Below are 23,671 nucleotides of genomic sequence, written 5' to 3'. Positions count from 1 at the left end.
TCCGGCTGCGCGCCATATCGGCGTTCCAGGCGCTGCTAAGCATGTGAGCTCTTCATCGGCAACACACCTGCCTCTTTCCGCTCTTTAGCTTTCTTGTTGTTTTAGTCTAGCCGATAGGACTGTTATCGGCAACTTTTGAAACATTAAGTCCGGCCCCAGATACATTTTAATCTAGCCGATAGGAGTGTTATCGGCATTTAAGTCTTTATGCATCGACCCATATGCTGGGGTAGTATTTCTTTAAATATTTGCCATTTAATGCTCTGGGAAATTCGACTCCTTCGAGAGTTTCTAAAATGTAGGCGTTACCAGGAGCCGATCGTCTTATCCGATGGGGACCCTCCCAATTGGGAGACCACTTCCCAAACTTCGAACTTTTAGTCCCGATCGGTAAAATCAATTTCCATACCAAGTCTCCGTTGGCAAATTCCTTAGCCTTGACTTTCTTGTCATACCATCTTGCAACTCTCTTCTTATTTTCTTCTATACTCATCAAAGCCCTCAGCCGATGCCCTGCTAGATCATCCAACTCGTCTGTCATCAAAGTAGCATAATCATCGGCAGCCAACTGATCTTGAAAAGACAATCGCCTAGATCCAGCCTTAATTTCCCAAGGCAACACTGCATCATGTCCATACACCAACTGATAAGGTGAAACTTTAGTCGATCCATGACAAGCCATCCGGTATGACCATAAGGCTTCATTTAACAATGTATGCCCATTAACCTGAGCATAATAAGGAGAAGAGTTTAACACTTTAATCCCCATACCGATTGCGAATTCATCAAACTCCCCTGATGTAAACATAGTGCCTTGACCGGTAGTAATCGTTTGAGGAATCCCAAATCAGTAAATAATATGCTCCTTTACAAAATCAATCATATTGGCCGATGTGACTTTCTTCAAAGGAATAGCTTCAACCCATTTAGTGAAATAATCGGTGGCAACTAGAATAAACTTATGCCCTTTGCTAGATGGTGGATAAATCTGGCCGATCAAATCAATAGCCCATCCCCGGAACGGCCAAGGTTTGATAATAGGATTCATAGCCGATGCGGGTGCTCTTTGAATATTGCTGTTGACGGTCCTTAAGTATCAAATTTAATTATCAAATAAATAAAGAAAAGGATCCAAATGAAATCAACATCCAGACTTAGGGATTTATCTGACAGAATTCCACGAGTTTTGGTGTTTGTCTATTTCTGCAGGGAGTTATCAGGAAATAAGGAAGAAAGGCCCACACGTCGGGATTACGTAAAGATATTAACGTGCCGCGCAATTATCTTACATCTAGAAGACTCCAGAAGCCACGAGACCGAAGCGGAGGCGAATCGGGGCCAGAGACAGGGCGCCCGCCCTGTGCTACTGGGCGCCCGCCCACCTCCTATGGCCAATCACGCTCAATCTCGCGGATTATGCTCCACCGACCTAAAGGATCAAGAATAACCGTTCAATCAATGTCGGTTTGATCCGACGGCCCAGGTTCACTTGAGGGGACTATAAAACCAGACCCCCTGGCCCCTGGAGGAGGCACCCCTTGATCATTATTCATTATTCATAGACAGAGCAAAAGCTAGGGATTAGAGATGAGTGCTCTCCTCTCTTCTCTAAACTAGAGTAGATCTAGATAGTAGCGAGATGGAGAGCGAAGGAGGATTAGAGGAGAGGCCGGCCTGTCGGTTCTTCCTCCGGTTGTACTTCGCCATGATCAAGCTCTAATCAAGCTTGCTCATGGGATGACTCTGGTAATCTACTTCTAATTCATTATGCAATTACTAATCATGTATGTTCTGGTTCACAACTCTTTTGAGTACTTCTAATCTATTGGACCCTATAGGTTAGAGTTGTAGTATAGGTGTAAGCGTGGTGCTTAGACCTAGATTACTTGTGGATATCCCCTGACTAGCTGGATCGTGTGGTAGGCCGCGTAGGTGACAGTTACGTTGGTCCCCTGTAGTCCACCTCTCGTTAGCAGGACGGGTAGGGTTTATCGGCCTATGGATAAGCATCCTTTGTGGTGTACTCTTATCACATGGTTCGTCCCAGACATAGACATACCCCTTTGAAGTAGAGAAACCATAGTTATCCTCTCTATTCTGCTACCATCGCCCATATACTAGGATTGCTCTATTCTCTATTCTCATATTATCACTCACTGTTATCTTACCTTTAATATTGTTCTTATTCGATTCTATCATCTTTCCTATTTACACCTATCTATCTATCTTGGTTAAGTTAGAGCGTAGTTGGTTCTCCCGTTTCCCTGTGGATACGATAAAACCTTTAACCGGGTAAAAGCTTCAATGGTATCCGTGCGCTTGCGGATTATCTGTGTGCGTATAAATACCATAGTACACTCTAGTGCCACGCTGGGGATAACAACCTAGTATTCAAGTGGTGTTAGCAAGTGTCAACAATTGCCAAACTTTTGACAGCCTTGACACCCTTTGAAATACTTAAAGCAATCCTCGAGTATGGTCGGCCAGTAATATCCATTCCTCCTAATCATCCACTTCATCTTGAAAGCCGACTGATGTGCTCCACATACCCCTTCATGGATTTCTCCCATCAAACTTCTAGCTTCATCATCACCCAAGCATCGGAGAAGAATCCCATCAATAGTTCGCTAATACAATTCATCTTCGAGGAGCACATACTTAGTAGCTTGAAACCGAACCCGCCTTTCAACTTTCTTAGATGGATCCTTCAAATAATCAATGATCTCTTTTCTCCAATCATCGGCACCAATTGCCGATACCGTACTAATCATAGGCTGATATCCCGAGGCATGCTGAGCTAACCGATTAGCCTCTTCATTATGCAATCGAGGAACATGCTCTAATCAGAAGTCTTTGAATTCTTTTAACAGCTGCATACTCCTCTCATAATAAGTTATGAGAGCTTCACTCCGGCATTCATAGCTCCCAGCCAATTGATTTATAACTAGCAAAGAATCCCCGAAAACCTCAACGGCATCAGCATGGACTTCTCTCAACAACTCTAACCCCTTTATCAAGGCTTGATACTTAGCTTGATTATTCGTCGACGTGGCAGCAATTGGCAAGGAAAATTCATACTTCTTTCCTCGAGGGGAAACTAATACTATGCCGATTCCTGCCCCCCGGTCACATGTGGACCCATCAAAGAAGAGCGTCCAAGGCACAATTTCCAAAGTCTCCACTGTACCGCAATGTTGAGTTACAAAATCGGCCATAATCTGCCCTTTAACTGCCTTAGCCGATTCATAACGCAAATCGAATTCCGACAGCGCCAAAATCTATTTACCGATCCTGCCACTCATAATCGGCATGGATAGCATGTATCGGACCACATCATCCTTGCAAATAACAGTGCATTCGGCCGATAACAAGTAGTGCCTTAACTTGATACAAGAGAAATATAAACACAAGCACAGTTTCTCGATAGACGAATATCTGGTCTCAGCATCAATCAACCTTCTGCTTAAATAATAAATTACACGCTCCTTCCCTTCAAACTCTTGAATTAAAGCCGAACCGATGACCATCCCATCGGTAGACAAATAAAATCTGAAGGGCTTCCCTTGCTGAGGTGGAATTAGAACTGGAGGATTTACTAAATAATTCTTGATTTCATCTAGAGCCAACTGTTGTTCCTTCCCCCAAACAAACTCTTGATCGGCCTTTAACTTAAGAAGAGGGCTGAAAGCACGAATTTTACCAGACAAGTTAGATATGAACCTTCTGATAAAATTTACCTTGCCGATCAAGGATTGGAGCTCGGTCTTGTTGGTAGGGGCTACTATCTTATTGATGGCATCAATAGATCTCTGACTGATTTCAATTCCCCTCTGGTGCACCATGAAACCAAGAAATTGCCCTGCCGATACACCAAATGCACACTTATTGGGATTCATTTTCAAACCGTGCTTCCTTGTGCATTCCAACACCTTTCGTAAATCGGCAAGATGCTTTCTGAAGTTTCCAGACTTGACCACCACATCATCAATATAAATCTCTACCAGCTTGCCGATGAACTCATGAAATATAAAATTCATGGCCCTTTGATAAGTAGCACCAGCATTCTTTAGGCCAAAAGTCATGACTATCCACTCAAACAATCCAACAAGACCAGGGCACCTGAACGCGATCTTCGGAATATCTTCTTCAGCCATGAATATTTGATTGTACCCTGCATTGCCATCCATAAAGCTAATAATCCGATGCCCAGCCGCAGCATCAACCAACAGATCGGCAACTGGCATTGGGTTCCCATCCATCGGCGTAGCTTTATTAAGATTCCTAAAATCAATGCAGACCCGAAGCTTCCCGTTCTTCTTGTATACTGGAAAACATTGGAAATCCATTCGGCATACCGACACTGCCGAATAAACTTGGCTTCAATAAGTTTGGTTATCTCGGCCTTAATATCAGGGAGAGTATTAGGATTACATCGGCGAGCCGGCTGCTGATGTGGCCGAAATCCAGACTTGATAGGCAACCGATGTTCAACAATTGATCGGTCTAAACCAGGCATCTCAGTATAATCTCAAGCAAAGCAATCTTTATATTCCCTTAACAAATCAGTTAACTGTTGCTTACACTCACAATCTAACTTGGCACTAATAAAAGTAGGTCTAGGTTTATCACCACTACCTATATCTACTTCTATTAAATCATCGGCCGATGTGAACCCCTGGCCTAATTTTCCATCATCGGCGAACCTATCCATTAAAAACCATCCTCAGAACCGACTGCTTGGATCGGTGGAATTTCATAATCGGCAACCTTGAGAAAATCTTTTTCCCAAACCTCTCCTAAAATACACCTAGTCCTTTCATAGGTATCCGCCTCTGCCGATGCGATGACGTAAGAAGAATCTCCTGGGACAATTTCAATCTTGTCACCTACCCACTGAACCAAGCATTGGTGCATTGTAGACGGGATGCAACAATTAGCATGAATCCAATCTCTTCCCAATAGCAAGTTGTAAGCACCCTTTCCACTGATCACAAAGAAGGTTGTCGGCAAGGTTTTGCTACCGATGGTCAACTCTGCACATATTGCCCCCTTGACCGGAGACACATTCCCTTCAAAGTCTATAAGCATCATATCAGTCTTGGTTAGATCCTGATCCCCTTTCCCAAGCTTCTGATACACTACATATGGCATGATGTTGATAGCAGCCCCACCATCAACTAGAATCTTGGTCATCGGCTGCCCATCAACCCTTCCTTTGACAAATAGAGCCTTGAGATGTTGCCTTTCATCATCGGCAGGCTTCTCGAAGATAGCTGTCATCGGATCCAGAGCCAATTGAGCTATTTGGTCGGAGAACTCTAACTCATCATCACTGGATGGCGCAAGGAACTCCATCGGCAACATAATGACCATGTTGACATCTGCCGATGGACCTTCCCCCTTGGGATCTGATTGCTGCTAATCCCCAGACTGGCCAGAGTTCTCGCCCTTGCTTAACCCTTCTCGCCTTTCACGCTGCAGCCTCCTTTTCTGTGTCCTGGTCAACCCCTCTGAACACCAGGGAGAAAGCTGCTGTTGCCTTGCTCCTGGGCGACGATCTCCCCCTGACTCTACCCGATAAGTATTGGCATCCCTGCAAAATATGAACTCATCGGGAACCCGTGCATTAGCCATTTCTTCGAGCTCTTCCTGGTTCCTGGGAAAATACTGAACACGATCACCAAGCCTGTCGTGCACGCTGAGCGTGCCCCCCAGCCGATCGTGAACAGACGCTCTTCCTCTGATCGGCCCATTAGATCGCCGATTATCGTCGTGATAGCGCCGATCGGACCTATCATACCGATCGTAACCGTTGCATTCAGGACAATCTCTGACGGTAGGGAGCTCGGTACTCTCCTCCCAACAATGGATGAAGAATGGGCAGTTCCAGTGATCCCTATGCCGATTCCACTCCTGTCGGCGTCTCTCTTCTTCCCGACGATAATCCTCTTGCTGGCGCCTATACCGATCTTCTCGTTGCTGCCAATTCTCTCGAGGCCTTCTATGGGTTATCACAATACCAGATCGGGGAGGCCTCCCTGAGCTGGTTCCTTCCTGTACCAAGCCCCTTCCTCTCACATCAGCAGTAGTGACCTGATGCTGAGGATCCACTGATGCACTTATTTCGGCTGCTTCCGATGTTAAGACCTTGGCCTTTCCCTTAGCATCCAACATGTTCGTTGGGAAAGGATGTTGATCGATCTTCATCGGCTTCTGGGTCTTAGAACCGTCAAATTTGATTCTCCCAGACTCTATAGCCGATTGCAGCTGCTGTCTGAAAACCTTGCACTCATTGGTGTCGTGAGAAGTTGCATTGTGCCACTTGCAATATTTCATCCTCTTTAACTCCTCAGTCGATGGGATCACGTGATTATGAGACAGCTTGATCTGACCTTCCTGAAGTAGAAAGTCAAATATCCTATCGGCCTTAGCGGTGTCAAACGCGAACTTCTCTAGTTCTTTATGTCCAAAAGGACAAGACATCGGCTTCTTATTTTTTACCCACTCTGCCAAGCCGATGACTGGTTCCTCATCAGAATCTGAGCTTGTTGCTTCATCAACAAACGATACCTTTCTGTTCCATGCTCTCTTGGGCTCGAAAGGCTTGATATCTTGATCAGAAATTCTCTACACCAAATGACTTAAGCTTTCAAACTCCTGAGAGGCATACTTATCCCTGATGTGTGGCAACAAACCCTGAAAAGCCAAATCGGCTAGCTGCAGATCATCCAGAACCAGACTATAGCATTTATTCTTGACTTCCCGTATCCTCTGCACAAAACTTTCAACCGATTCATCATTGCGTTGCCTTAATTTGACCAAATCGGTGATCTTCTTCTCATGGACTCCAAAAAAGAAGTATTTGTGGAATTGTTTCTCCAGATCGGCCCAAGTAATCACTGAATTGGGAGGCAACGATATATACCAGGTGAAAGCCGATCTAGACAACGATGACGAGAATAAGCGAACCCTCAACTCGTCCCTGTTACCAGCTTCTCCGCATTGAATGATGAACCTGTTGACGTGCTCCATGGTCGATGTGTCATCCTGTCCAGAAAACTTAGTAAAATCCGGTACCTTGTACCGATGCGGAAGCGGGATCAAATCATATGTGGGAGGATACGGTGTCCGATATGAGTAAGTATTGACTTTGGGTTTTATCCCAAATTGGTCCCTCATTACTTCAGCAATATTATCAGCCCAATAAGCATCGGCATCTTGCCGATGAGGAGGTTGCGGATCCGGCACCTGCTGGTAAGCCTCCACGTGTCGGTGCGGTGCACGATCTGCATGGAACATTGGGTTGATCATCTGGCCTCCAATCTGTGGACCACCAAGCTATTGCCCGCCAATTTGCTGTCCGCCGACTTGCTGCCCGAGATTCATTGGCTGGTTAGGGATCCCCTGATTCTAGAATCTGGGATAGACCTGTCCTTGCTGGAACCCTGTAGCCTGGTGATTCTGTTGGGGCATTTGCAGAAAGACTTGCTGCCCAAGCCATCCATTATTAGCGTTCATCGGCATAGGCCCTGCCGATGACTGGTAATTGGGCATGATCATTGAACTGTCATACCCTGGTTGAGTTGTAAACCTCTGTTGTTTCAGCATTGAGTCTGCCGATGCGTTAGGCATCTGGAACATTGGAGCTTGAGAATTCCCAATATAAGGTCTTGTAGTAGTAGTTGTAGTATACCGGGGACTCTGGTTCACCGGCGCATTGGGAGGTGCCGATGCCATAGGAGTCTTGCCTCTCATGTCAGTTGTCTGCGATGTACCCGGCGTTAACTCTGGAGGCATACCATAACCCCACCAGTTAGGAGGAGGAGTCAATCCTGACATTGCCGATGCCAACAGATCTGTAGCGAGTTTAATCTGCCCATCTGAAGTCTGCGGATTAGTCGTCATCGTCGTAGATTGTGTATTCGTAACTCCCAACGTACTTAGAGGAACGGTTTTGTGAACCCGCAGCGGCTGTAGCAGCCGATGGAGCTGTGACCACCGGTGACCCTGGCTGATGATAAGTGGGGCCCACATAATCTGGTGGGAATTGTCCTTCCTTGAAAGTTCTTGCCACGGCATTGAAAACCGTATTAGACAGTACGCCAGCTTGGTTGATCAAAGCACCGTTGATAGCGCTGTCAACCATCTCTTGAAGTTTGCCAGGATTGGCTTCAAAACTAACCTGCCGAGGTGCCGGCAGTGCATCCTTCTGAATCACCTCATCGCTCCTGTTCATGCTGAAGGACCTCAGGCATTGCTGCTTGTAGTCCTCCATGGCTTTGGGAATAGCTTGCTTCTGCTCATCCTTGAGATTGGCTTCCGTCACGGGGATGACGTTCTCTTGATCAAACTCAGAGGTCGACATGTTGATCTTGATCTTGAATCTGTCCCACTGGGCGTGCCAAAAGATGTGTTGGTGCAAAAGCTGATCTGCAAACACAAAGGGCTAATACCCGATTCAAACGTTAAGGCGTGCCAGCCGATTTGACCTTACTATCGGCAAGGAAGGTAACTCGAATACTTTGGTCCTGACAACAGCGATGCGCCCGGATGCCAAGAGGTACTCACGCGGAACTCGAGAACACGTCGAGCTTAAGTCGACGAATTCTTAAGAACTCGTAATAAAAAGGAAAATATGACGAAGTCGCCGAAAAGTAGATGCTGGAATATGAGTAAAAACTTGTGTTTGATTGATTGATAGATGTCTAATTACAAGGCCCTAGGGTCTACATTTATACCCTGCTCAAAGAGCTACAACCAGACACGACTAGAACTCGAATTCCAAATTACACAGAATCCGTATACAGAACGATCTAAATAATTAAGGAAAATATAAAATTATCCCCCCGTGACAAACTGGAACACCTCCATAGACCGATCGGCAACCCCCAGGCTCTTCCCCTATATCATCGGCAAACTCCCTTGTCGTAGCCATCGGCACAGGCACATCATCACCTATGGACTTAGTCACGTTCAACCATCCTTCCATCAGCAACCATCTCCATCGGCAACTTTCCCTGTAGACCAAGTACCACCGCCTTATCTTGCCGATCTACACTTTACCGATCATGGACACGTGCCCAAAAACGGTGTCAACAATCTCCCACCTATGAGCTCCAGATATTAAAGCCTTATTAGAGTAGGGTGAGAGAGAAGGCAATGTCACTATGCTTTATACCACAAATACTACATATCTTCAGAGAAGGCATATACCATCACTGCCTTGGTAAGGATCCAGAAATACCACAAAAGAGAGATCTGAGAGAATCATAAAAGGAATCTCTGAGTTTTATTTGAAAATCTGCAAAAACTCTAAAGCTATAGCTGATCAAGAATAAGAGACATGGCACTTGGCTAGACTGTTCTATCTTTTAACCACTCAAGACAGAAGTGACAGTTACAAGTCCCATGGTAAAGGTAAAGTAAGTAAGTTTTAAGTCTTGACAGTTTACTCTAACTCAGAGATGAGACCTCATTTAAAAGCATGTGTACCGTCAATTTTTAAAGATATTGCAACAACTTATGATCCATAGCTGAGTCTATCCTTGCTCAGGGACGAGCAAGAGGTAAGCTTGGGGGAGTTTGTTGACGGTCCTTAAGTATCAAATTTAATTATCAAATAAATAAAGAAAAGGATCCAAATGAAATCAACATCTAGACTTAGGGTTTTATCTAACAGAATTCCACGAGTTTTGGTGTTTGTCTATTTCTGCAGGGGGTTATCAGGAAATACAGAAGAAAGGCCCACACGTCGGGATTACATAGAGATATTAACGTGCCGCGCAATTATCTTACATCTAGAAGACTCCAGAAGCCACGAGACCGAAGCGGAGACGAAACGGAGCCAGAGGCAGGGCACCCGCCCTGTTCCCCTGGGCGCCCACCCTCTCCCTGAGTCCAATCAGGATTCTGCTTCGTGGGAGATCTCCACCGACCTAAAGGATGAATCTAAACCATACAATCTATGTCGGTTTGATCCAACGGCCCATATTCACTTGAAGGGACTATAAAACCAGACTCCCTGGCCCCTGGAGGAGAGAGCCTCTCAACCCTAATTCATTATTCTTCAAGGGAGAAGAAGCCTCTGATTAAGATTAGAGCCACCACATCAATTAGATATCTAGATTAGCATAGCTACATAGGATTAGAACTAGAAGGAATCAATCTTCGATTGGTTTCCAGATCTGTCAAGAGGATTCTTGGTAATTCTCTAATTGTGCTTCTAATTGTTCTTCTAATTATCTTTGTTCTTCAGTATTATGAATATGACTTTGTTCTACTTCAATATATTGCTAATGACTTTGCTCTACTTGCTTATATTCAAGATTATATTGTTCTTAGTTTATCATAGTCATGTACTTGGCTTAGTTAGATTGGATCTATATACATGCTTAGGATCGTATAGCGTTTATCCATTGGATCCATGGGTAAATGATAGATATTGTGTAGGCATGGTGCTTATACCGTATTTATCTGCGATTGTACCCAATATGCCAGATCGTGGGGTAGTTCGTGATAGTGACAGCTTCATTGATTCTTATATAGTCCCCCTCTCGTGTATTGGGCTGGCAGAGCAACATTATTAGAGGGGAGTGATTGCTATGTTTCTCATTTACCTTGCTAATATCACTATGCATGGGCGTAGTCTTGTCTCGCAATGGTTGCTAAGTATGCTTGCACTAATTATGATAATGCTAGACTATATAGTTGAGAATAACTTAGGGAATATTCTTGTAGTTCGTTCTAATACCATGCTAATGACTTTCTAGAGTATCTAATTGAGGTGCTTATCATATTTATTATGTGGCTAGATCAGATTAATTATCTTTGTCACTATTCATTATTTCATATATCCTTTATGTGACAGTTAGATATAATGTTCTCAATTATACATGCAATGATAGATGCTCAATCTCATATTCTATTTTGTAATCAATATTGATGATTGTTAATCCCTTCCCAGTGGTAAAACTATAAATAACGATACCTGGAATACTTCCCAGTTAAAATGCTACATCGGTATTAATCTGTGCGCTTGCAGATCCCATTCATTATATATTTAGAAGAGCAATTGCATATTTCAATACCGCGTCTCTCATGTCATGCTGGGGATGACAACTTGGCTTAAGTGGTGTGAGGGATAGGTTCGGCATTTTTGGCACCGTTACTAGATTTAGAGAACTTAGTCTACTTTTGGTAATGATGTTAAGAATACCCAACACTCTCGAGGCCTTTGCTTTGTTCAGCCCAAGGATGAGTCCTTCATATTCGGCTATGTTGTTTGTTGCTCTGAATTCGAGTCTCGCGGCGTATTTTAGCTTGAGGCCTGATGGTGCGATCAGAACTGCAGCCGCTCCAGCTCCTGATTGCTCCTAGGCGCCATCTGTATACAGTGTCCTCGGCATGTTGACTACCTTCTTCTCTTCTTTGTTTGAAGGTGACCAATCTACCACGAAGTCAGCCAACGCCTACGACTTGATGGAGGTTCTTGGGACATAGGTGATGTCGAACTGTGAGAGCTCGGCTGCCCATTTCCCTATATGTCCAGAGGCCTCCTTGTTCCTAAGGATATCACCCAAAGGTTGTGATGTGGGTACTTTGATCTCATGACTTTGGAAGAAATGCTTGAGCTTCCTCAATGCAGACAGGACTACGTATGCGATTTTTTCTATTTCTATGTAGTTCAACTTTGCTCCTGACAAAGCTTCAGACACATAGTACACGGGCCTTTGCACCGTTCCCCTATGGTCGTTTGTTTCGTGCACCAGGACAGCATTGACCGTGTGTTCGAAAGCGGGCCACGTATAACAGTAATGGAGTGTCTGGCTCGGGCACAGTTACCATCAGATTGGTTGCAATATAGCTTTTGAGTTGTCTAAAGGCCTCCAATTGCTCCGGACCCCATTTTGTTTTATCTCCTCCCCTTAGCACTTTGAAGAATGGGAGGCTTCAGTCTGCGGATCAAGAAATGAATCTGTTGAGGGCTGCTATTCTGCCAGTTAGTTTCTGCACCTCCTTTTTACTCAAAGGCTCTGCCATCGACATGATTGCCTTGGTTTTATCTGGGTTGCCCTGATCCCTTCGGAGCCAACAATGTATCCCAGCATTTTTCCCTTGTTGACCCTGAATACACATTTTTCTAGATTCAGTTTGAGTCCGGCAGACTTGAGGTTAGCGAACGTTTCCTACAGGTCCCTGATGTGATCCTCCTTGTTTCTGCTCATGACAACAACATCATCGACGTATGCTATAATGTTTCTCTGGAGCTGGCTGCCCAGAACCTTCTTCATCATTCTAGAGAAGGTTGCTCCAGCGTTCTTGAGACTGTTGACGGTTCTTAAGTATCAATTTTAATTATCAAATAAACAAGAGAAAGGACGAATATGCAACCAACACCTAGAATTAGGGTTTGATCTGACAGAATTCCACGAGTTTTGTTGTTTATCTTTTTCTGCAGGGGGTTATCAGGAAATAAGGAAGAAAGGCCCACATGTCGGGATTACATAGAGATATCAACGCACCGTGCGATTTTCTACCATCTAGAAGACTCCAGAAGCCACGGGAAGAAGGCAGAGGCCGAAAGGGGCCAGGCCCAGGGCGCCCGCCCTGGTGACCTGGGCGCCCGCCCCCTGTTGGATGCCAATCAGGACTCTCTTCGCACGGGATGTTCCACCATCCTATTGGATCAAGGAAAACATAGTACCACCTCGCCTACCGACCCAAAAACACATAGAGGAGGAGGACTATATAAGGAGACCCCCCTGGCCCCTGGAGAGGACAAGAAATTATCATAGAGATTGAGGGGTGCCCTCGAAGGAAAACCTCTTTTCTAATTAATATTTCTTTTTAGGCGTAGCAACCAATGTAAAGTAGAAATAGATCTTCTAGTTTCTACTAGATTGAGAGAGATAGAGTGGAGGTGTAGATTGGAGGAAGCCCGGCCTGTCGGTGTCTACTCCAAGCTTGTACCTGCGGGATCAAGTTCTCCTAACCCGAAGCTTGCTCCTAGGATTCTTCAGTATTTCGACTTCTAAATTCTAGTAAGTTCTTGTTTTATTGTTCTTATGGTTTATGAGTTTACTTTAATCTCTTCGCGTAGAGTTTAGAGTAATCATTGTTGGCATAAACGTGGTGTTTAGGCTGGGGTACTCATAGATATTCCCTGACTAGCTGGACCGTGGTAGTAGTGAGGAACGTGACAATTCCGAGTTACCTTTGCAGACCAAATCTCGTTAGCAGGAAGGATAGGGTTTATAGGTGTGGGTTGAACATCCTTTGTGGTGTCTAGATTCTGTTAGCCTCCCCAATAGAACAGTAGATCATCCTTATCAAGGTTAGAAGGAGACTACGGTTGCAGTCTTCTCTATTTATCACTCACATCGAGAGACATTCTTTGTTGCCTAAAGGTTAGTAGTAATAGACCGGTTAGTCAGATGCACTCTTTCTCCTAGTGGTAAAAAAATAAATACGATACTCTGGATAATTTCCCGGGTGAAGTGCTCAACGATATCCGTGCGCTTGCGGATCAATTCCTTATTGCGTTCCCAAATATCAACAAGCATTTCTGGCGCCGTTGCCGGGGAGAAAGACGGTTTGCTGAGATAACCTTGAGTCTTACTACTAGCTTGTATATATACTTTTATCTTTTCTTATCTTTTATATTCTGTATTTATTTTCTTTACTCTTACCTTATGGAAAACCAAAATTCTAAATCGATTCATGAATCTGCAATCCCTTCAGTAACTGACCTTTTACCATGGGAATCATCACAGCCTATCCAAACATCCCAGTATAAGTTAAGTTCTAGGTTGATTGCCATGATTCAAAACCTATCTTTTTTGGGAAAGGAAGATGAAAACCCTTACCTTCATATTAGAGATTTTGAGCAAACATGTGATTGTCTTCGCATTGAAGGCAACTTTGGGAAAATCCTGGAAACGTTTTTCTGATCTTTTGGAATCTGGTCCAAACCTTAATCTTGAAAACCCTGTTCTTTTATTCACTTTTTTTGAGGTCTTTAGAAAAATCACAAACAAATGCTACACACAATGTCTAGAGGTTCTTTCTTTCGCATCCCTACTGATGAAGCTAGAGTGATCCTAGATAGAATCCTAGAAGCTGAGATGGATAATACCCTTCATGATGAAACCTACGAAGCCAAAGTAGACACTCTGCCAAATTCTTCATCTACTTTAGCTATCCCAAGTTCTGAGCCACAAGAGGAAGAAATTCCACCACCGGACTTCATGCTGGATATAGAATCCGATCTTTTTGCCGATTTTGGAAATATTTCAAACTACCATTCTATTGACAAACCCCAAAACGGCCAGTTTAGCATTTATTTGCCAAGTGAATATCAATTGAGAGAGCTTATCTCAGTAATGAGTAGCGAATGGTTGGAGGAATCAGAGCTTTCCTCTGATGTGATCCGTATGGACACACCCTCTATAACTATACGTTGTGCTTATAATTCTGATCGATTTAATGCTCTTTATAATCATGTTGTGGGGATCAACATCATGTCTGAATCTTTTGCACTTAAACTATTTAAAAATCTTGCCTTAACCCCCACAACAAAGGTCATAAAGGAATCTTCGGGACGATTAGTCCCCAGTCTTGGAATTATTAATGTCCTACCTCTTACGGTAGAAGGCTCCATGGTTCATTTGAACTGCTATATCTTTGATACATGGGACTTCGACCTGTTAATAGGACAACCTTTTAGAAGACTCCTTTATGAAGGTCATACTGGAAAGCTACACATTTCTTTTGGAAAAACCTTTAAATTCCCAATAACAATTTCACACTCCTTAAACAATAAGGCCGAATCATATCTTTTGCCTGATCCTATGGAGGAGGTAAAGGCTGCATCTCTAGAGCTTTTAGATGAACCAGACTTAGAAGATGAAACTCCTTTCTTCACAGAAGAAGAAGCCGAACCTTCTGAGCCTGAACCCTTAGATGAGTATGCAGAAACACCTAGACCCCCCATAGAGCTTAAAACCTTACCACCCGGTCTTACATATGCTTTCCTAAATAATAATCCAGAGTTTCCTGTGATCATTAGCGATAAACTCACTCAGGATCAAACTCTGCGATTAATGACCATTCTTGAGAAACATCACTCAGTGTTCGGCTACTCACTCCAAGATCTTACAGGAATCAGTCCTATGATTTGTACCCATCGTATTCCAACAGATCCTTCTGTTTCACCCTCTCGAGAACCCCAACGTAGACTTAATAACACTATGAGAGAGGTAGTTAAAAAGGAAGTTATAAAGTTGCTGCATGCAGGGATTATATATCCTGTGCCGCACAGTGAGTGGGTAAGCCCAGTTCAAGTTGTGCCTAAAAAGGGAGGCATGACTGTTATTATGAATGAAAAGAACGAGCTAATTCCGCAACGCACCGTCACAGGATGGCGGATGTGCATAGACTATAGAAAACTAAACAAAGCCACGAGAAAGGATCACTTTCCTTTACCTTTCATAGATGAGATGCTAGAGCGATTAGCAAACCATTCGTTCTTCTGTTTCTTAGATGGATATTCAGGGTATCATCAAATCCCGATCCATCCCAATGATCAAAGCAAAACCACTTTTACATGCCCATATTGAACTTATGCTTATCGTAGAATGTCTTTCGGGTTATGTAATGCACCAGCTTCTTTTCAAAGATGCATGATGTCTATATTTTCTGATATGATTGAAGAGATTATGGAAGTTTTCATGGATGATTTCTCTGTTTATGGAAAAACTTTTGATAGTTGTCTTGAAAACTTAGACAAGGTTTTGCAAAGATGTGAAGAAAAGCACTTAGTCCTTAATTGGGAAAAATGTCATTTTATGGTTAGGGAAGGAATACTGCTGGGACACTTAGTGTCTGAAAGAGGTATTGAGGTAGATAAAGCTAAAATTGAAGTAATTGAACAACTACCTCCACCTGTGAATATAAAAGGAATTCGAAGCTTTCTTGGCCATGCTGGTTTCTATCGTAGATTCATAAAAGATTTTTCATTCATTGCTAGACCACTTACTCTTTTGCTAGCCAAGGATGCTCCTTTTGAATTTGATGATGCATGTCTAACATCTTTCAATTTATTAAAGAAAGCACTCATCTCTGCACCAATCATTCAACCCCCTGATTGGTCGTTGCCTTTTGAAATTATGTGTGATGCCAGTGATTATGCTGTGGGGGCAGTTTTGGGACAAACTAAAAATAAGAAGCATCATGCAATTGCTTATGCCAGTAAAACTTTGACAGGAGCTCAACTTAATTATGCAACCACTGAAAAAGAGCTTCTGGCTGTTGTCTTTGCCATTGATAAATTTAGATCTTATTTAGTTGGAGCTAAAATAATTGTTTACACTGATCATGCTGCACTAAAATATTTGCTCACTAAAAAAGATGCTAAACCTCGCCTGATTAGATGGATCTTATTACTCCAAGAATTTGACTTAGAAATAAAAGATAAAAAGGGAGTAGAAAATTCTGTTGCTAATCACTTGTCTAGAATGTATTTTAAGAGTCCACAGGAAACCCCCATCAATGATTCACTCCGGGACGACATGCTCTACGGGATTAACAGGTCTGACCCCTGGTATGCAGATATTGTTAATTTTATGGTTTCAGGGTATGTACCACCAGGAGCAAACAAGAAGAAGCTTATTCAAGAAAGTCGTTCACATATATGAGATGAGCCATACCTCTTCCGAGTATGCTCTGATGGCTTACTCAGGAGATGTGTGACCACTGAGGAAGGATGGAAGATCATCGATAGATGTCATTCATCACCATATGGAGGTCACTATGGAGCCGTACACATTCAAAAAATCTGGCAGTGTGGATTCTACTGGCCTACAATGTATGAATACACGAAGCAATATATCAGAAGATGTGGGCCATGTCAAAGACACAGAAACATAAATACAAGGGATGCAATGCCACTCACCAACAACCTTCAGATTGAGCTCTTTGATGTCTAGGGAATAGACTACATGGGTCCATTTCCTCCATCAAAGAAATGTGAGTACATCTTGGTGGCAGTTGACTATGTCTCCAAGTGGGTAGAGGCATTACCTTGCAAGCATGCCGACAACGTCAGTTCAAAGAGGATGTTTGAAGAAATTATATTTCCAAGATTTGGAGTCCCCAGAGTAGTGATAAGTGATCGCTTCAAGCAATATCTATCAAAACATGGAATCCGTCACAACCGCTACCCCCTATCATCCTCAGACAAGTGGCCAAGCAGAGACTTCCAACAAGCAAATCAAGAATATTCTTCAGAAGACAGAAAATGAAATGGGAACGGCGTGGAAAGACAAGTTACCCGATGCACTCTGGGCATACCGGACAACATATAAGACCCCAATTGGAATGTCTCCATACCAATTGGTGTATGGGAAGACTTGCCATCTACCCGTTGAACTAGAGTTCAAAGCACACTGGACCATAAAGAGATGGAATATGGACCTTGATGTTGCTGGAGATTATAGAAGAATGCAACTATCAGAATTGGAAGAATGGCGAGAGAAAGCATATCACAATTCAAAGATCTACAAAGAAAGAGTCAAAAGGTGGCATGACAAGAGAATCAAGAGGAAGGAGTTCACACCCGGAGATAAGGTATTACTTTTTAATTCCAGGGTGAAGCTTTTCGGGCATGGAAAACTCCGGAGCAAATGGGAAGGACCATTCAAGGTAATTAATTCATCATCCCACGGAGCTATCACACTTCAAAATGACACTACAAGAAATGCGTGATTTTTTGACATATTTAGTATGACAATAGACTGTGATGTCATTATATAATCCAGATTATGACATTCCGTAATAGGCATTTTGACCTAGTGACATAAAAAAGCTCGATGTCATAATAAATGTCATAGAACTATTCTAATTCCATACTATGACAATATTCACTACGTCATGAGGCCTAATTTATAAATGTCAAAAAAATGGATATAGGTTGGGTGTCAAAAAATATTTTTAGAAATATTTAAAATACTCTTGTTCATGTTGGCATGTCTAATTTTCACGTGAGTAGTTTTTTTCCTTTTTCCCCTATTTTTTCTCAGCCTGATTTCTGTTGCTTTTGATTTGGGCCACGCGCAGCTCCCAGGCGCTGCAATCCCAGAAAAATGCCAATTCAAAAAGAAATTGTAGCAGGCCCTATTTTTTCTCAGCCTGATTTCTGTTGCTTTTGATTTGGGCCACGCGCAGCTCCTAAGCGCTGCAATCCCAGAAAAATGTCATTTCAAAAAAAAAATTGTAACAGGGAGGGCTCGAACTTGCGCTCCTACAATCCAAGCAAGGGACTTACCACTGAGCTAGGCAAGTTGTTTTGCTTAGTTAGTGTACTAGGTAGCGTGTCCGTGCGTTGCTACGGGATAGCTACCAATTTATAATAAAAATACATGGATCGCACGATAAAATAACAATATTATAAAAATTAAATATTAACGTTAAAATAATATTTAATCAAAAAATAAACTTTATGAAATTAACATAGTCACATAGTAAAAAAATACTTGTTGCTCTATGAACAAAGATGCTGGACAAAGATAGAAAGAAAACTCACAAAATGTGTTATGAAAAAATTAAAATACTTGTTGCTCTCGTCTCTCGCTCGCATTTCGTCGAGCACGTCTCAGGCGGGCGGCGAGACCGTGGCCTCCCACTCGGCGAGGTCGGCCTCCACCTCCGCCGCCTCCTCGTGAAGCCCCAACCCGGCCAGCCGCTTCATCCCCCGCGCCATCACCTTGTACACGTACTCGTCGACGTCAAGGCCTCCCTTCCTCACGGCCACCTCGTACACCCTCCACGCCGCGCGGCCCTTGGCCTTGGCCACCAGCGCGCGCAACAGCCTCGTGAGCTTGTACACGTCCTCCTTCCCGTCCACAAACCCGCCGCCGCGCACCTTCTCCTCTAGCAACGCCTCCATGAGCGCGTCCACGGCGGCCTCGGCCTCACCGGAGGGCGAGGAGGTCGGCGCGGAGGAGACGAAGGTGGCCTAGACCGTCGGGTCCGGGCGGTACCAGGGCTCGGCGCGGGCGACGTCGGTTGCTCGGCCACCGGAGATCGAGAGGAGCGGACACCGGCGTGGGCGCTCGCTCGCTCGGCCACGGAGATCGAGAGGACCCGGCACCGGCGCGGCCGCTCGGCCAACGGGCTCATGGCGGGGGCATGGGACGCGGCCATACTGGATCATATAAATTTTCTATTTGAATTTTTCGGGTTTTGAAATTATCAACTTATGAATTATTCAAAGAAAACTTATATGGAACATGTACTCACATTTTACGTTGGACATATAGAGTTTACATAATCATGATTACTATGATTCGTATTTTAGTTTCTAAAATATTTCTTAATTATATAAAAGAACAAAAAAAATTGAACATACACAGCTCAGGCAAACTTTTTTCAGGCTAGCAATCTCTTGAACTGGGCTGCAATTGGCCTGGCCTGGCCTGCTAACTCTCCAGTGCCCCATACTGGCGTGGTATACTAGCAGATGTTCGTCAGCCGTCCGATTAGATCGAACGATCCATATCACCTCTCAACCAGTTAAAACCGGTGACACCCAGACTCCTCCAAACCCTACCTATTCTCTCCTCCCATCCTCTTCACACGCAACAGCGGCGGCGACGGTGGTGTCTACCGAGCGCTCACGAGTGCCCGCGCATCAGGGAGAAACCATGCGGCGGTGGTGGCCAGGACGTGCCCATGGCCAGGCTGGAGCTGACTGCGCTCCCGAGATCCCCTTTGCCGTAGTCCGCGAGGCCAAGCAGGACCTCTCTGATATTGGCGACGATGTCTTCGTGAGTAGCCACCACCATCTCTCCTTTTCTATCTTACCTTTCTGCGTAATTGTTTGCTCCAGGCTCCAGGCTGTTTTGTTGGATCCGCTGCCTTTGATCTTCATCTAGTCCTGCATAATGGGAGATCTAGTGTTGAGATGGGAGATCTAGTTGCATGGATGTGCTACTGTAAAATCTTTTTTTCTCTTTTTTTGCGAGCAGTCTTTTTTCTCGTTCATGTCAGTTCTGATGTCTCCACATGCTTCCCAGCCAGGATTTGTGCGGCAGCCTGCAGGTCGAGACGCGTCATGCGTGCTGCTCCTCTCCTTCATGTCCGCACGGTTAGTTAGCCGGCGGACCTTCCTCCTCTAGGCACCTCCCATCATCATCAGGTATCAACAATTTATCACTAGCACAGGTCACATGCACGACATGGCCAAGCTTTATTCTTTTGAGGTTTGAAGAAATTGATTTGTTTTGCATGACACTGGCTTCACATGTCGAGCTTCGGAGTACTTGCAAGTTGCAGATAGTAGTGCAGTAGTTAATTGCAAGTTGCTTCTCAGTCGTGCAGTAGGTAATGAATTAATGAAGCCTGTTTTAGCTACTCAAATTTCTTCACTTTAGATAATAATAAAGTTTGGTTCTCTCTATGTCAGTTTTATATTATATAAAGAGTTTCTCTTGTGCATTGCGAAATGAATTGCAATAGAGTAAATTTATCAGTACCACCAACAACCAAAAATTCTTTATGTAACTACGTAACTGCTAGACTCTAAAAATGATTTTCTTATAGATTATTAAACATCATTTCTAATTTGGAGATTAGCTGGACTGCAATCACAAGTCTGATTTGGAGAAGCAGTTAGAGAAACAGAAAGAGACATGAAGGATGATTTTGTTAACTACAGCAAGACTATTTTGTGTTGTGCGCTGCTCTGTTGCCGCTGTTATGAGCTGCTGTTGTCACTATTACGCTATTGCGTCGCTACTGTTATGTAAAGTTGAGACTATAGTTGCTTGAACCGTAAGACTATTAGAGTGAAATTATTGTGATATCTTGTTGTGTTCGAGCAGCAGATTCTTGAATTGTAAGACTGGTGATTTGGAGATAATATTATGTGATGTATGGGCTGATTTCTGTGATGTATGAGCTATATTGGCTGAATTCTATGATGTATGGGCTGTGTTGTGATTTGTATGATGGGTTGAATTTTATGGGCTTACATAGGACAAAAAAAATTAAAAGGTTTGAATTTAGTGGGCTGAAAAATAGATGGGCTGAAATTGTAGTGCTGAAAAATTAAATGGGCTGCAATTAACAAAATGGCACAACAATTTCAGCCTATAAAAAGAGCTTATTTGGCCCATGAAGTGCCTGGTTGCTATATGGGCTTCAATAGGCCAAAATTGATGTTATGATATTTATTTTTATGTGCCATGTTATCGCCACGTCAGCTTTTCATCTTACGTGGCATTTTGCCATGTGGCGAGGTCTCAGATATTATGACAAATAACTAATGTCATACCTTATGACAAAGAATATACAGATGTCATATGATCCGTTTATGATAGTGATTTTTTGACATATAGTTTTTTGTCAACTAATTGTCACAACTCTTATGTTGTGAAATTATTTTCATATGTAATAACATAAATAGAAAATCAAAAAATCACAAGATTCTTGTAGTGTGATGAAGGTACGTTATTCAAGGTAAATGGTCAACATCTTAAATTATTTTTAGAGCCCAATAAAGAATTAGAAGAAATAGACGTAGTCTATTTTTACCTTCCCATGGAGAATTAGAGTCCGACCTTTTTAATCTGATGTTTTTAGGTCATATATATATTTTTCTAAATAATTTCGCATCTAAAAACGCGCTCGAGAAAGTGGGCCCATAGAGGGGCCAGAGAGAGGGCGGGCGCCCAGATCAGGTGGGCGGGCGCCCAGCTCCTGTTCCCCCTCGGTCCCGATTTTCTCTGTTATGGAAAATGCACTTATGGTAATCCAAATAATCCCTCAGATGGAAAGTTTCGCACGCACATCGACGGGAGCAACCTGAACTACCCATAGAGGCACTTTTTGACCCCTATATAAACAGACCCCTGACCTCAGTTTTCAAACACCAAGCCACCAAGCCTTCTCTCCTTCAATTAGAGCTTGATTAGTTCCTTGATGCTCCAATGGCCAAGAAGTACCACGATGATTGGGAAGTCGTCCCCTTCAACCTCAACATGGAGCCTGTGGAAGACCCCGATGCCCGTGCTCTCGTCCCGGCCAACACAGAAAGACAGCTAGAAGCCATGCCATTACGCCAACGCAGCTCTGCCCAATCCTATCATGCTCAACCAGTTCTCACCGCACCACCACAACCCCTACTCCTCAAAGGATCATCATCCAAGACGAAGACCACCATCAAGGTGCCAACCGGCACAAGGATTCTTCCACCTAGACCCAATGAGAGGGTCGTTGGAGTCAAGACCAACCGGAGCGGCGAGATCAGTAGTATTCGCTACACTACGGAGGAAGAAAGGCCTTACTTTGAAGGGATTAGAGCAGCCAAAGTCCGTTTCATCCCTCCAAAGGCAGCCCCGAAGCACGCTCTCAATGCTTTTGAGACACCACCCAAGCGTCGCAAGACTATAATGGATATTGATGAGGACGTTCGCAGACTAGACAGAGTTATCAAAGACCTCCAGTCCTCGATTAATTCCCTCACTAGGCAGCTCTCTAACCACAACACCATTATACTAGGCCTTAGGCAGGATCTTGCCAGTGCCAACAAGAAGATTAAGGAATTAGAGCGCCGCTAAGTTATCTAGATTAGACCTTCTACACTGCTGCTGCTGCTGCTGCTGCTCTCCTCCTGCTCCTCCTACTCCTCCTACTCCTGCTGCTGCTGCTACTACTACTACTATTATTATTATTATTATTATTATTATTATTATTATGTCTTGTGTGTCTTTACTTTATTTTTGTGCAAGAAAGCAGAAAACAAGTATGGGGGAGATCCCTCGACATGCCAAACACACTCCGACCACACCACTCCACGATTCAGGTACACACTCTGCTCACTTTACTTTACACATACATATATTTTGGATTATGCAGATTACTCTTTCCAACATGATAAATTAAAAAGATTAAAATATTTCTAATCATGATTAATCTCAATCTGTGATATTTCCTGAAAACTTGCAATTATTATAAAATCATTTTAAAACCCTGTGTTACTTAAGTCAATATGGAATATGTGATGGTAGAGTATGAGTTTCTTATTCTTGATACATTGCTACTTGGAGAATTTATTTCAAAATATTCAAAATTCTAGCTACCATCCTCAGTGTTTTATATGCCTGAAAAAACTGAAAATACTAATTATGATTATAAAAGCTATCTACTCTGTATTGAGTTTGTTCAAAATGAGTTAGACCCTTGTTGAGAGATTTATCATGCTCCTAAGATCAAGACATTTATTCAGAAAGATTCACTCTTCCGAAGTATTATTGCATTAGAGGCATGGGCTATGCAAAAATAGAGATAATTCGAGGAAATAAAAAGGAGCAAGTGCTCGACAACCTCGCAGAAAAAATGGACAAGTGTCCGGTAGTAGAATTAGGGGTACCTCGGTATCCACTTAAAAAAAGAGAGAAGAAGAGAAAAATGATAGCCCATGGTCCCTCTAATAAGCAATATGCCAGCAAGAGTTGACAAAGATTTTAATTTCCAAAGTCTTTGATCTAAGAGTATGACATTCTCCTCCTCGGATCCCGTTTTGATCAGGCAATAAATGCAAAGTAAGTATGCTTGAGAAATTTTTGCAAATTAAAACAACCTCAGTGAGATATATAAAAGATAATGAGTGATC

General features: G+C 43.3%; 1 long non-coding RNA gene and 1 pseudogene across 2 annotated transcripts; one reads left to right on the top strand and one right to left on the bottom strand.

Moving 5' to 3' along the window:
• On the bottom strand, positions 18,226-19,495 carry LOC110432723 (annotated as a pseudogene).
• On the top strand, positions 19,598-20,948 carry LOC110433161. 2 transcript variants are annotated; one of them, XR_002450557.1, is made up of 2 exons: positions 19,598-19,823; positions 20,073-20,948. It is a non-coding gene; the product is annotated as an uncharacterized LOC110433161 (long non-coding RNA). The 2 variants fall into 2 exon arrangements; XR_002450558.1 differs by having other exon boundaries at positions 19,598-19,991.

This window comes from Sorghum bicolor, chromosome 2 (assembly GCF_000003195.3).
Source record: "Sorghum bicolor cultivar BTx623 chromosome 2, Sorghum_bicolor_NCBIv3, whole genome shotgun sequence".
Classification (NCBI taxonomy): Eukaryota; Viridiplantae; Streptophyta; class Magnoliopsida; order Poales; family Poaceae; genus Sorghum; species Sorghum bicolor.
This window is presented reverse-complemented; position numbering and strand designations above follow the sequence as displayed.